Consider the following 15,644-nt stretch of genomic DNA (forward strand, 5'->3'; position numbering starts at 1 on the left):
AGAAGCCATTGGGGGGCAGATCAGGTGAGTAGGGAGAGTGTTCCAATACAGTTATTTGTTTACTGGCTAAAAACTCCCTCACAGACAGTGCCCTGTGAGCTGGTGCATTGTCGTGATGCAAGAGCCATGAATTGTTGGTGAAAAGTTCAGGTCGTCTAACTTTTTCACACAGCCTTTTCAGCACTTCCGAAAAGTAAACATGGTTAACTGTTTGTCCAGTTGGTACAAATGCATAATGAATAATCCCTCTGATATCAAAAAATAGTTAGCAACATCATTGCAACAAGTTTGTGAACTTAATTGTCAGACCTCATATCTATCATGCATCAGGTGTTTTGTCCTGACCTGTGGAAACAAATCTAAGACAGAATCCTTGACCTCAAAGATTTCACAATCCACTGAGACGAAAGACCAAGGGCAGCATGTAGGTGCTGGGCCTCATACGTGCCAGGGGCTGTGCCGGGAGACAGGGCTACAGCTGAGGCCAACACAAATAGAGCCCTAAGCTCACCGAGCTTAAAGTTTCGGGAGGAATATGGATATCAAATAATCAGTGTTTCACATGAGAGGTGCAGGCTGCTGCAAGATTACTGAACTTGAGGATCAGAAGAGGTTGCCCTGAGGAATTGACTCTTGAAGAACGTTGTACAGGCTGAAGAGAGATTTCACAATGTTTGAGGAGGATATCCCAGCATGTGTGAAGGCGCATGGGCTGAAGAAACTGAAGGAAATGTGGGAAAAAGCATGAAGTTAAGCTGCTAAGTTTAGGCACGGGTCAGGTGCAGGCACTACTCTGCCAGCATAAAGTATTCCTTCTTTTTTTTTTTTTCAGTTTCAGGTGTACAAAACAACGTAGTTAGATGTTTACACCCTTCACAAAGTGATAAAGCCTCTCCCCCAATCTGCTATACATCTGACATAGTGTATAGCTGTTACAACTTCATTGATTATTTTCCCTGTGCAGTACTCCATATACACAGAGGGTGCCACCAAAATATACACACAGTTTAAGAAAGGAATAAAACTATTAAAATTATAATACTCCATATATACCAACAACAAAAGATGAATACAAGTCACATTTGACTTCTGCAATCACAAGAGGTGCTCAAAGTGGCTCCCATCAGCGTCCAGATACTTCTGATTATGGCGAACTGCTGCTTGAGCAACATTGACCAAAGTGTCCACCTGTATACATTTTTTGGCACCCCCAGTATGTATTTAATTATAATTGACATTCAGTATTATTCAGCTCAGCGTCAGGTGTACAGCTCAGTGGTCAGGCCTCTACACCGTCCATGAAGCGGTCTCCCTAATAAGACATGTGCCCATCTGGCACCCTACATACTCTTTATAACATTGTTGATTATATTCCTCAAACTGTATTTCATATCCCCATGACAATATTGTGACTACTAATTTGGGCTTTTATTGACTCATTTCAAAGAAGTGATCTCAGAGCTAGGACTTGAAAGTTGGGTCCCGGCGAGGGAAACATGTTAGAGTTGGCATGGCTTGCTGGAAGAACAGTTAGGGGTCCAGATTTCTTAGCAGGTAAGCCCATGGGTGAAAGGAATGGAATATGAGTATCTGCATTAACCAGGTCCTCCGCTTCCTCATATTTTATCGTGTTCTGTCTAGGTATGTGAATGGTTTACAAATGACTTCTTCTTTCCTCACAATATATATGTATGATTCCTAACAGACCATTTTTGTAAAGCTTTATGAACTTCAAGGCACATTTTATCCCAGGCCCAGGTAGACCTTGCCCCGGCAGGCATCTAAATTTGATTGATGAAATGGGATCTTGGCAAGACCTTTTCCAATCCCCTCTGCCTGGCCTTTCCTTTACTACCCTTTATTACTGATTGTACTTCCTCAGCTTCCAGCTCTATTTAAGTGAAAAGTCCCAATTCACATCACTTCATGCCTTTTCACCTTTACTCAATTCCCAGCTTTTCAGAGCCCCGTGGCTTTTTGATGGCTGGTGTTCCTTCCACACTTTTCGCAAATCACTCTGCAGCTCCCACACACAGCCAGCTCTTCACATACAGTAGCACGCATGAAATTCTGTTCACAGCACGGCCGCTCACACATTCCAAACTCACTGAAGAGATAAGTCCCCCAATTAATGATCTGCCTGTGTAATTGCTTTCCCTTACATACCCAATTTACTTTTGATCACGCTCTGTTACAAATTCCCTCACCTGCTTACACAGTGAGTTCCTTTCAACGGGAACCAGTGGGGGCTGACGGGACTGGGCTGGGTTGTTAGATACACAGAGACATGGTCTGAAGTGGATTTTTGGCCTGTCGTCTTTCCGCTTAAACCTCCCTAAGTGTTATCAGCACGACCTGATGCCTTCCTCACAGTTCTCACTGATTTATGAATACAAGTTGTTTCCTTTTGTTCCTTTTACTCTCTCTCTTTTAAGACATGGTCTTTTTAGAAAATGAGTGAATATTAATCTCAATTTGAATGCCTCCCGCACATCCAAAGCCAGTGGCAAGACTAATAAGTCTGATGGCTGATTTCCCCAGTGACAATGCGAAGTCACATGTCAACTATTATAACTTATTCATCTTCAAGGCATCTTGGGGGTCTGTGTGTGGCACATAGTAGGAGTTCAGGAAATATTTACAACATGGATGAATATTTAAGAATGGCATTAAATGCAGCCTAAGGATTATTTTTTTTTAAAAAAAAAAAGAAGGCAAAAGAGATGAAGATGGGGATAATAAAGAAGTATCTACAGAAAGCAAATGTGTTGGAGACCACATCAGAAGCCAGAGGGTCTGAATGAAAAAGGCTAGTGTGTGCACCTGATTCTACAGTTTACAGGTATCCAGCTGACCTCACGATGGATGGTAGCAGATGGCTCTTTAAACTCTTTGAGAACACTTGTATAAATGAAAAAGTCTGGTCCTACAGTCAGAAAGTCAGGTCTCAGTGCTGGGAGTAAAGTTCAGCATCACCATTTGCTAGTTGAAAATGACCTTCCCTGAGATTCCCACTTCCACAGCCCCTGCCTGTGCCATGGAGATTGACAGGAAGAGGCGAATGAGAAAAGCATAAGAAAATTCAAAATCTGCTAGAGCAGCTACAGTCACTGAACAAAATAGAATGGATTAGAGTTCATTTAAGATGAGATGGATAGATTTCAAAGACAAATTCAGAAGATAAGGAAACAGCAAAAGTTGGTGATTCCTTTTCTATTATTTTTATTGTATCTGTGGTGTTTAGAGAAAAATGACGTTCGATGGTCTTAATGGGCTATGAAACTATTAGCATTGGAAAATAAATGGCATGTCATAGTGTTCTTGAGAAAATTTGTACGTGAGCCCACCTGCCACAGTCTGAGCTGAATTATGTGCCCAGTGTCTGCAGGTTGGTAGGACATTCACTCCACTAACAATTGCATGAGGCTTTTACAGAGTAAATCATAGGAGTTAGAACATGCCTTTGGAGTAAGAGGGTAAAGGGTCCTATTCTCACTGATTTTAATGGCTTGGGTTTTTCTTTGCATGAGAGTGTAATTATCTCTGAGCAACAACTCTCTCTTAAACACTGAACCAAGGAAATGAAACTAGATAAAGAAAAGGTGCCTTTATTTCCTCTTTGTCAAACTGGCTGCTGAACAGTCACAAGGGGGAGCTGATAGATTATATAAATGAATTGAGTTTTCTACAAAAATATGTGCAACCGGGGCTGAAGGTCACATGGCAGCCACGTGGAATAATGTAGTCCAATCAATTCATTTCTCCTTAACCAACACTTTGCTGAAGGCTTTCAATTATCGAGGAACTGTCCTGGAGGGAGGGGAATCCAAAGATGAGTACATGGGGTCGTGGTTCTCCAGAGAAGGGCCTTCCCAAATCTGACCAATAAATTAGTGGAAGGTATAAGATACAGTAGCTCCCAGGGCATAAGTTCCAAGCCCCCCAGTGGATGCCTGACACTGTTTTTTCCTATACTTACATACCTATGATAAAGTTAAACTTATAAATTAGGCACAGTAAGAGACTAACAATAATAACTAATAATACAATAGAGTAATTATAACAATATACTGTAATAAAAGTTATGTGAATGTGGTCTCTCTCTCTCTCTCTCTCTCTCTCTCTCTCTCTCTCTCTCTCTCTCTCTCTTGCTCTCTCTCATCTTATTGGACTGAATATACAGCATGGATGTGTTGGACAAGGATGATTTGTGTCCAGGCGGGACAGAGTGATGGTGCAAGATTTTATCACACTATTCAGAACAGTGAGCAATTTAAAATTTATCAATTGTTTATTTCTGGAATTTTTCATTGAATATTTTCCGACCTCGGGTAACTGAAACGGCAGTCAGTGAAACCGTGGAAAAGGGGTGATTACTGCATATTGTTTCACAACCCAAGACAGATCCTGCCTTGGCTTTCTTAACGTTAACGAGACAGTCTGAATTTTCAAGATCTAAACTAAGAGAGCTCAAAAAGGAGATCCTCAGAGAGTACCTGAAGCATAAAATGTATCTCACTTTCCACAGGTTTCTAAACTTCTCACACTGAAGAGGTGCTTTCTCTCTTTCTATTATATGCCTATATGTCGATCAGAGGAATCCACACACAAACCTCAACATTCAAGACGATTCACCTGGATTTCTTTTTTTAACTTGTTTAGACAGCCATGTTCTGGAAGCTAGTCCCTGTATATCTTGATGACCAAACCCACCTTTCTTCACCCCATCCCATCCATCTATAGTCATCATATTCTCAATCTCTCTCTCTCTCTCTTTCTCTCTCTCTCTCTCTCTCTCTCTCTTTCTCTCTTTCCAGTGTCAACCACAAAAGATATAGAAGATGCAGAAGGTGGGGAAGGTTGCAGAAAGAGTAAGGTATACTTTAATCAGAATACTTCTGAATCCTCCTGCTTCTGAGGCTGACCCAGGAAATGGCCTATAGTAAGCCCTCGAGTTGGGAGAAACTTGTCCTGTCCTATGAATCTAAAAGCACTGTGTTTTCTTTCTCTCATAAAGCAAGTCTGCTCATACCTTCCATTACAGTGCTTTGTCTATCTATTGTCTCTCCTTGAGTAGATTTTAAACTCTTTACAGCCTGGAGCATATTCTGGTTCATCTCCATGCTCTTCACGTCGCCAAGCACTGTATTATGTGCAAGGCAGCAGCCCATATATGGTTATTGCACAAAGTGAGAGAGGGAGGTAAATAATACAACAGCCTGAGAAAACTTCATCTTGGCAATTGAGAAAGGTCCATACACGGAAGCATCTCTGAAGAGTCCCTGTGAACTAGAGGTCTACGTAGAAGCATTGCTACCTCCTCATGTCCACTATTGTAACCGTGCTGCCATTTAATTTTACAGTGAAACATCTCATCACATGACCTCTGGAACTAATTTGGCCAAGTTTGCAATTCCAGATAACATTTCACTGAAGCTTCATAGTACACCAGTAACCTAATAAAGAAAAAAAAATTAAGATCGACTGCAGAACTTGAAGTCATCTGTCACTTCAGATGAGCGATGCCATCATTAACCTTTGAGGTCACATTAGCTATTATCAAAGTGTCACATATCACTGTGTCAAGAGTAAATTAGACAAACTATTACCTCATTATTATGCTAACAAATCTCAAGCTTATCTGAATTAGTACTGTACAGACTGGAGACTTCTTTAGCCGGTTTACTAATAGTGCACAGACTAAACTATTTAAATGTAATGTATGAGATCAATTTCCCAGCTGGATAAAAAAAAAATCATCCGAAGCTACTTTCAGTTACGGTGAAGTCATGAACAGATCTAGAACTAAATTACCAGTTGGCCTTCGATTTTAAGGCAACGTGTTGAAGAAAAGTTGATGCCTATTGATTTTATTCTGAAAACCTTTAACTTTAATGTCAGAATTTCTCAGATATAATAAGTTTATACTTTATCTAAAGAGAATACATGGCTTTGAAAGCATCAAAGTAAAAATAACTTGTGATCTGAAAGAGCAGTGTCTTATTTTAAAAAGGTTATCATCCAATCAATACACTAAAATATAGTGTATCAGGAATCACAGACAGCTAGCTGGCTGGAGGTGTGGGTTAATTCCAGGTTTAGGTAATGGCTGGGAGAAGGCCAGGACTGTATCTTGACTCAATCTAGTAAATATTAAATCTTATAACAATGGCTCTAAAAGGGACTTTAGAGATCATCTAGTCAAAGCTTTGCCACTTCATGAATGAGGAAAGAGGTTCAGAAGATTTAAGTGATTTGCTCGGAGTCACAGAGCTTAAAGCACCATCTGCAAGTATGACCACAGTCATACACGGACTGCCAGAAACAAGAAACTGCATAGGAAGCCTCCTGACTTTGCTGTCTCTAAAACGTATGGAGAAGCAGAATTTGTTAAAGTTGAGCAGTAAATATGCTACGGTGTGAGACATGAGGAAAAGTTTTGTGTTCCTATTAAATATGTTTAATAATACAATTTATTTCTATTAAGTCATAAGAGTGTTCTATCAAAATTGAACTTACAGGGAGAGGGTTATTTTTAATAAATACCCAGCCAATCCAGAACAATGAAAGCTGCCCTTCTGATATATCTACAGATTGTTTATAACTGTATTTAATTTTAACCAAATAGGAATCTTGATTTTTCTCCTTAATCATTTTTATAAAATAATAAAGCAAATACAATAAAATTTAGAATGAAAGCTACATAATCAAATATATCTTTGTGAAATTGCCAAAGTAGAACTATTGAGTGACAGCTACTTGCACCATGAAATATTTTGAAATTTTCACCTGTGGTTTGTGATAGCAAGGTCGGAATTCATTACAGAAAAGCCAATGTACAGGTGTCAATCTCTAATGTACAAAAGGAATGATTGTTCAAGAGATGAAGGGATTGAACATGAGAAAAACTCATGTTGTGGTAGAGAACACGCTAATACACTAAGCAAAATATTAGTGAAATGACTGAGTATGTGTTTACCAAGCAGCTCTGTGAACTTTTTCAGTGCCTATGACCCAGAAGGTGAAATAAATAGCAAAGGGAACAGAAAGGATTTTTACCTTTCTAGTCTTCTGGACGGTGTTCCTACCTGCACTGTCTGAAGAGACGCAAATCGCAATGCCCAAATCGTAAATCTGACATTTCAGCTATATATACATATATAACACATGATAATGATATTTTAAAACCACGGAGTTGAGGATACACACTGTCAGAAGTACAGATTAAAATGAAAAGTTCCAGAGAAAAAGATGGGTCCTCCCAATATCTAGATGTTGATGTACGTAGAGCCTGAGGTGGCAGTCAAGTAGCCACCTGAGCGGCCATGACAGACAAGGTGAAAGGAAAGTGGGCGTGTCCCTAATTTCCCATTAGTAAACCGAGCAGAGCAATTTTGCCTTTTGTTTTACATATTATAGTTCCAAGTAAAATTTTATTTGAAGACAACAATTCTATTGATCTAGACAAAATGCAGTGTTTCTCCGGATTTTTCATTTTCCATGTGGATGTTAATAATCATGGAGATATCCGAAATTTGCTAATCATATCAAGTTTGATCATGGGCATCTCAGAGGATTTAAAAAAAAAAAAAACAACCTATCTTGTGGTAATTACAAACTATGAACTCATGTTTCAACTCTGAGGATAATAACTTTCTCATGTAAAATGGGGTGAAATGTAGGATCTGAGAAGCATTCTTGTTTCATGATATGCTTTCATGCTCCACAGTAATTCACTTCCTGAACCAAACCACCTGCTGATTAGATTGATAAGAATAGAAGCTTTTTTTTCCCCTTCAAGGTAACTATGAAAAAAAAATACATTTGCAACATAAAAAAGTCATTGATGACCTGAGCCTTAAGGTACCATTTTCTATCACACGCTCATGTCCCACATTCAGCTTCCTTTGCCTTCTCTGCTCTCTTCCTCCACCCACCATGCCTGTCCATCCCACCCATCACCAGTCCGTCCTTAATTTATTCTTCTACATAGAGGTTCTTAACATTTTTATGTATGTCATGGATTCATTTCGACTAGTGGAGCTTATTTATGCCATCTCAGAATAATGTTTTTTAAAACCACTATACACACACACACACACAGGAAGTCAGTTATTAAAATTTCTAAAAATAACAAAAGAAACATATGTCCTTTTTATTAACACACTAACTAAATAGCAAGATCTTGCAGGAAATTATTACCATAATTTTTAGTGATGAGTTAATGATATTTGGATATGCGATAACCATTTTGTGGTAAGAAAACGCCATGACTTTTATTGGCCACAAAGTCACAGGTCTGTCGATACCAATCAGGTCTGTTGCTCTCATTTGTAGTTGATAGAATGCTAAAGGTCTGTTGGATGCCAGTGAAAGCAAGAATGTATATTTTTCTAATCCAAACTACTGGACTACTGAATTAAACACCCAGGTTAGATGGCTGATTTTAGTCAGGCGTCACCTTCTCAAAAAAAGCGTTTGGGGAACCATTCTCCACAATCCATAACCACCATTTCTCTGTACTCTGAAGGCAACATATCTTTGCCTCAACCAGAGCACTTGGCCCAGTTATTGCCATTTTTTCATTAACTTAATTTCATTAAGTAGAGTGGTACCTCGGTTTTCTAACAGTAATCCGTTCCGGAAGACCGTTTGAGTTCTGAAACGTTCGAAAACTGAGGTGCAGTTTCCCCATAGAAAGTAATGCAAAATGAATTAATTCATTCCAAACTTTTAAAGTCAACCCCTAAAACTGCAAATTTAGCATGAATTTTACTATCTAATGATACCATATAGATCCATAAAATTTACGGCTTTCATAAACTGAAATGTTTGTCAATGGAGATGTTTGAAAACCAAGGTACCACTGTATTCAGTTTTTATACTTGTATATAATAAAAAACAAGTATATTCTCATTGTCAAGATTCAAACAACATGGATGGAGGCAAAAACCTTCAAATCGCCCATCCTAAATCCCATTCTCTGCTAAAGTAACAACTATTATCATTTCTGCTTGTATCCTTTCAGAGCTACATTTTAGACATTTAGGCACATGTCTAAAATGTAGCATTTTAAATACATAAGTATATACTATATTTACATATAGTATTTATAGTTACACACATAAGTATATACTATATGTACAAGATGTTGTGTGTATTTGAGAAGCTTTGAAAATTTTCAAGAATGATATAACAAATGCCCACATCCCAAACACCCAGAACTAATAGCTATTAATTTAGTATTTGTTCAAGACTTTTTCATGAAATGATGTATGGCAAATAAAGGTAAAGCCTCCTTAAGCTCCAAGATGCCTCAAATTTTATTGCAGCCTTATTTATCATGGCCAAGACATGGAAACAACCAAAATGTCCTTCGAAAGATGAATGGTTAAGAAGTTGTGGTATATATAAACAGTGGAATACTATTCAGCGGTAAGAAAAGATGAAATAGGACCATTTGTAACAACATGTATGGATTTTGAGAGTATAATGCTAAGTGAAATAAGTCAGACAGAAAAGCAGAGAACTATAGGATTTCACTGATATGTGGTATATAAACCAAAAACAACAAAAGAACAAGACAAACAAATGAGAAACAAAAACTCATAGACACAGACAATAGTTTAGTGGTTACCAGAAGGTAAGGGGGGTTTGGGGGGTGGGAGATGAGGGTAAGGGGGATCAAATATATGGTGATGGAAGGAGAACTGATTCTGGGTGGTGAACACACAATGGGATTTATAGATGATGTAATACAGAATTGTACACCTGAAATCTATGTAACTTTACTAACAATTGTCACCCCAATAAACCAATTAAAAAAATTGTTTTCCTGTGCACTAACTAAACCTCAAGAAGAAAAAAACACATAATGAGTTTAGAACATTTTATATACTAATTATGTCCATTTTATACTACATATATTATATATGTACTATATATATGGTATATTTACTAATGCATTTACTATATATGTCCATTGTCATAAATATACATATAGATGCACATAAAATATATAGTTTTATGTACATGAAATATAATTTTGATGTATGTTTAATTTTCATGAGTTATAGTATATGGTATATATAATGTTGTGTCATGTTTCTTTTTTCACTCAGTTCTGACGTTTTGTACACCTACCACATTTCCACTGACGATCTAGTTTATTTGTATTGAGCATCATATATGTCCTAGATGAGTATACATTTTATTCAATCATCCGCCTACTAATGAATTTTCTTGCTAGTATAAACATACCTACTATAAGTGATGCTGCAGTAAGAGCCCTCCTAGGTAACTCTGTGCAAATGTGGGAAGGTTTTCCTTTGCAGAATTAGAATATATGAGTTTGGATATGTTTATTTCCAATTTTATCAGAATATGTCAAGTCACTTTCAAAGTGTGTCTACTTAAATTCTCAGAAGTTGAGGATAATACTCCTATTTCCCCAAATGTTTGTTACTGTCAGATTTTTTTTTTAATTTCATGACATTATTGATATATCATTGAAGTAAATAGCATATATTTGAATAGTTCAATTTGAATGGTTTTGACATTTGTATATGCAAAAGAAATCAACCACAGAATCAAGATAATGAACATTTCTATCATCATCAAAATTTCCTTGTGCCCATATGCAATACATTCTCCATTCCACCTGTCTCCAGGAAATAGTTGACCTGCTTTCTGAAAATATAAATTATTTTATATGGTCTAGAATTTACAACCATGAACCCATGGAGTGTAAACTCTCTCTTGCTTTGCTTCTTTTACTCAGTGTAATGATTTTGAGATTCATGTTCCATGTATCAATCATTCATTCATTCCTTGTATAGGTTAATTATCCAGTTACCTCTTCATGGACATTTGAGTTGTTTCCCATTTGGGGCCTTTACAAATAAAGCTGCTAGAAACATTCAAATATAAGTCATTATGCATACATATGTTTTTGTTTGTCTTTTCTCATTGTGAAAAACTGGGAAAAGAATGGCTGAGTCACAAGGCAGGTGTATATTTAATGTTTTAAGAACTATAATTCAAAAACATTTATGCACTCTTATGTTTATTGCAGCGCTATACACAATAGCCAAGACATGGAAACAACCGAAATGCCCATCGGTAGATGACTGGATTAAGAAATTGTGATACATTTATACAACGAAATATTATGCAGCCATAAAGAAGAAGAAAAATCTTACCATTTGCAACAACATGGATGGACCTAGAGAACATTATGTTAAGTGAAATAAGTCAGACAGAGAAAGACAAATACCATATGATCTCACTTATATGTGGAATCTAAAGAAGAGAATAAGTGAATGAACTAATCAGAAACAGTTTCGGAGACAAAGAGGAAAAACTGAGGTTTGCTAGATGGAGGGGTGGGGATAAAGAGGAAGGTGAGAGAATTAGAAAGCAGTCAGTAACCACAAGTTTGCAACGAAGTTACAAAAGTTAATTTGGGGAATGTAATCAATAATATTGTAAAGATTTTATAAGGTATCCGATGGACACTTGTCTCATTAGGGAGACCACCTCAGGGATGATATAGATGCCTGATCACTTCACTGTACACCTGAAGTTGAACTATAATGAATGTCAACTACAAGCTTTATATATATATATATATATATATATATATATATATATATATATATATATATATGTATGTATATATATATATGTATGTATGTATATATATATGTATGTATATATATATATACACACATATATATATATATATGTATACACTTACAAGAAGTGGAGTACAGCATTAGAAATAGAGACAGTGGAAATGTAATGGCTCTGTGCGATGTCAGAGGGATAGTGGATGGGGGGAGGGGGGTTGACATAGTGTGAGGGATATAAATGATAAACGTCTAAGTATTACTTTGTTTTGTGCACCTGAAACTAATAATAATAATAAAAGAATCAGTCAAACTATTTGCAAAGCAGTGGTAACATTTTATATTTTCCTACAGCAGTGTGTGAGAGTTCTAGTTACTCCAAATCCTTGCCAGTACTTGGCATGCTCCTTATTTTTCATTTCAGCAAATCTAAAATAAAATGGATGTGTCTCTTACTGTGATTTAATTTGTGTTTCCCTGATAATTAATCTCTGTAACTAGAGAGTTTAGCTTCTTCCTTTCCAATCTTTGCACTCTCTCTGCTTTTTTCTTGCCTTATTGCTATGCCTAGCACCTCCAGTACAATGTTGAATAGTCATGGCAATAGTGGGCCTCCTTGTCTTGTTTCCTATCCCAAAGGGAAGCAATTAAGTCTTTCACTAGCACATACAATATTGGATGTGAAATTTTCACAGATTCCCTTCATCACTGAAAAAGTTTCATACTGTCCTTAACTTGCTAATACCGTTTATTTTGAATAGGTATTTAATTTTGTCAAATGATTTTTATGCAGCAATGGAAATAATCATATTGAATTTTCACATTTTAATCATATTTTTAAAAATTTTTCATCTTTTTTTTGTTAATATGGTGAGTTTTATTGATTGATTTTCAAAGCTTAAACCAATCTTACATATTTACGTATCTGGGATAATCCTTACTTGTTCATGATGTAGTGTTTTTCATATTGTCAGATTGTAGTGTTTTTCATATTGTCAGATTTGGTGTGTTAACATGTTTCTAAGAAATTAGCATGCATGTTCATGAGGGATATTGTTGTTGTTTTTTTCTGTTTTTTTTCTTTTTTTGTATTTGAGTTACATTGACCTCAAAAAATGATTTGGGTACTGATCTCTACATTCTGAAAATATGTGTGTAAAATTGGTGTTATTTCTTCATTGTATGTTTGATAAATTTTAGTACTGGAACATCTGGGCCTGAAGATTTACCTTTGAGAATTTTTTTTAATAACAAACCTGATTTATTTAATATCTATAGTAAAATTCAAATTTTAAAATCTATTTTGATACATGTATTTTCAATAATTTTTATGTATCATCCAAATTGTCAAATTTGTTTACATAAATTTATTAATAGTATTTTCTTATTATCCTCTTAATAGCTATGTTCTGAGATAATTGCTTCTTTTTCATTCCTGGTATTTGTGATGTGTTTCTCCTCCCCATCCCCATCCCCACCACCTCTCTCTGTCTCTCTTTTAATCAGTCTAACTGAAGGTTAACAAATTTTTTGATCCTTTAAAATAACTATATATTAGCTTTATAAATTTTCACCATTCTTTGTCTGCTTTATGTTTCTCTGATTTCTCCTCTTTATTTTTGTTTTTCTTCTACTTTACTTGGGTACTCTTTTTCCAGGCTTTTGAGGTGAAATTTATGTCTTTAATTTTATATCTTCCTTCTTTTTTAATATAAGCACTTAAAAGCAGGTATAAATTTCCGTCTACACACTACTTTACTTTCAACCCCTAAATCTTGACATGTTGCATTTTTTGCGTTGTCATTGATATAAAAATATTTAAATGTCATATTATATGTTCTCTGCCAATCTCTCTGACGTTATCTGTACCTTTCAGTAACTTTTTCATTGCTCTCTGATGATATTGGCTTATTTTCTGTTGTTGAACATGTCTCAAGAACACCACTCCCATTTCAGTGTTTTGGCAATAATTGCGCCTTTCCCTTCCACTGAAATCCTCGGCCCCCAAATCTCTGTATTGCTGGGTTTTTATTTTCACCTCCCTGCAAAATTCTTTCTTCTCCTGTCAAACTAATTACACAATCTCTGTCACGTCACCCACTTTCATTTCTATCACGGCATTCACTACTTGATAAAATCATGGTTGTTTATTGATGTGTTGATTTACTATCTGTTTTCCCAATTAGAATGCTTTGTCTGTTAATGGATCAACCTTACATATTTTCTTCACTGGTGTATCCACACAACCTCAGATAGTCAGGGCTCAGTAAATATTTGTTAGGTGTATCACCCTATTTAATCTTCAAAATAACCCTATAGATTAGCCACCATCATTTTCTTATTTTTTAAAGATCAGCAGTATGGTGTTTGTGGAAGCTAAATAGCAGCTTTGAAAAGATGCACAGTCCAGTTTTGAATGTTTGTCTATCTAGCTCCGAAGCTTGAATTCTAACCCCTGGGCTTATGGGGCCTAGGATAAATTCCAGATATTTTGCTTGGACCCCTTAATAGATGACCAGAAAAACCAGAGTGGGTGCTGCTTGATGGGAGAAAAAGAAATATTCGTATTAAAGTGTTCCATTTCAGATGCTTGTGGAATATGTAGTTGCACAAAAGGCATAGAGTTGGACGGCAACATATTTAAAATGCCATCATTTGCAGCTCTCTCAGAATACCATGTGAGCATGAATGAGAAAGTCCAGACACTAGCATAGTATACAAGCGTCAACACATTACAAAACAGCTTCCTCTAAACATTGTAATAACTGAGCTACAGTAGTTACAAATCAAAATAACTTATTTCCAAATGGTTTAATACAGGAAAAGTGCAGACAAATGCTTCCATTTGGATTTTTTTTTTCCTTTCGTTAGGAGGTAGAGCATGTGTAAGAACACATTATAGTTTGAGCAGAGCAATTCTCCAGAGCTTAGCCTCCATGGTGAAAAAAGAGAGCAATCTCTTCCTTTTAAAATTACACTTCCACTTAGTGTTTCGATAAAAAGATATTTTCTTAATTTTTATTTCCTTGAGTGATCCACATGGTAGGGAAAAATAAACACTCCTTCTAAAAATAAGTTATTTAATTACCTTATATTTGTCTTTGAGATTTAGTTTCCTAAACTTTCTCAGTTCTTTAATGCCATATGTAATTTGTGTTGCAGAAAGAGTGGCTTTTGCAGTTTTGTAACTACTGCTTTGAGACTGAGGAAAGTTAAAAAGAAGGGCTGTCATTTACTAGAGGTGAGTTTGGTTAGAGTTAAAACTTTTGACCCTTTCACTAATAGGTACAAAGGAAATTGAAAGTCAGATAACAGTTACTCCAGAGAAGTAAAACTAACATGGAATTAAATTATGGCCAGAGGCACAGGCTGAGGCAGACTGTGGAGCAGGCCAAGCAAGGCTGCTGTAAAAGGATACAATAGGTTTGATCCCAACTCAGTCACTCTCTGGGCCTGGGTGAGGCACTTCTCTCTGACTTAACTCCCTCACTGTTTGCAAATTGTATGCTCCCCATAAGTTATCACTAAATGCCTCTGGTAAGTAAAAATAAGTGGAATCAAAGTGAACATTTCTCTGGTTAGACTATCAAGGAGAGATGTAGGTATATTTTAATGCATATTCATCCATAAGGAGAACGCCAGTGCCCTTTGAATCAGAAGCTTTGTACCGTGGATCAAGGTCAGATGGTGGGGAGGGGCATACAATGGAGCTTTTGCTAATTTGCTCTCAAACAAGGTTCATGATTTTAATGACACTCTTGTGTATCCACCGTCTCCCATGCCCCTCTCTCACGGTGTTGAACTTACCTGGTAAAATTCCAGCTCTCTAGCTATGCCTCATCTGTACTTATGCGTCTAAATTTAGTTAGATGAAACCATGCTAAGTAGACTCACTTTAAATGTCTGAACTCTAACTTCACACCAAGTCATTATGGATGTCCAGAAATTCTAGTACAAATGTATGCCCTTCACTGTTCTCCGAGATAACTATTTTACAACTTCTCTCTCCTCAAA

This window comes from Rhinolophus hipposideros, assembly GCF_964194185.1.
Source record: "Rhinolophus hipposideros genome assembly, chromosome: 1".
NCBI classification, from domain to species: domain Eukaryota; kingdom Metazoa; phylum Chordata; class Mammalia; order Chiroptera; family Rhinolophidae; genus Rhinolophus; species Rhinolophus hipposideros.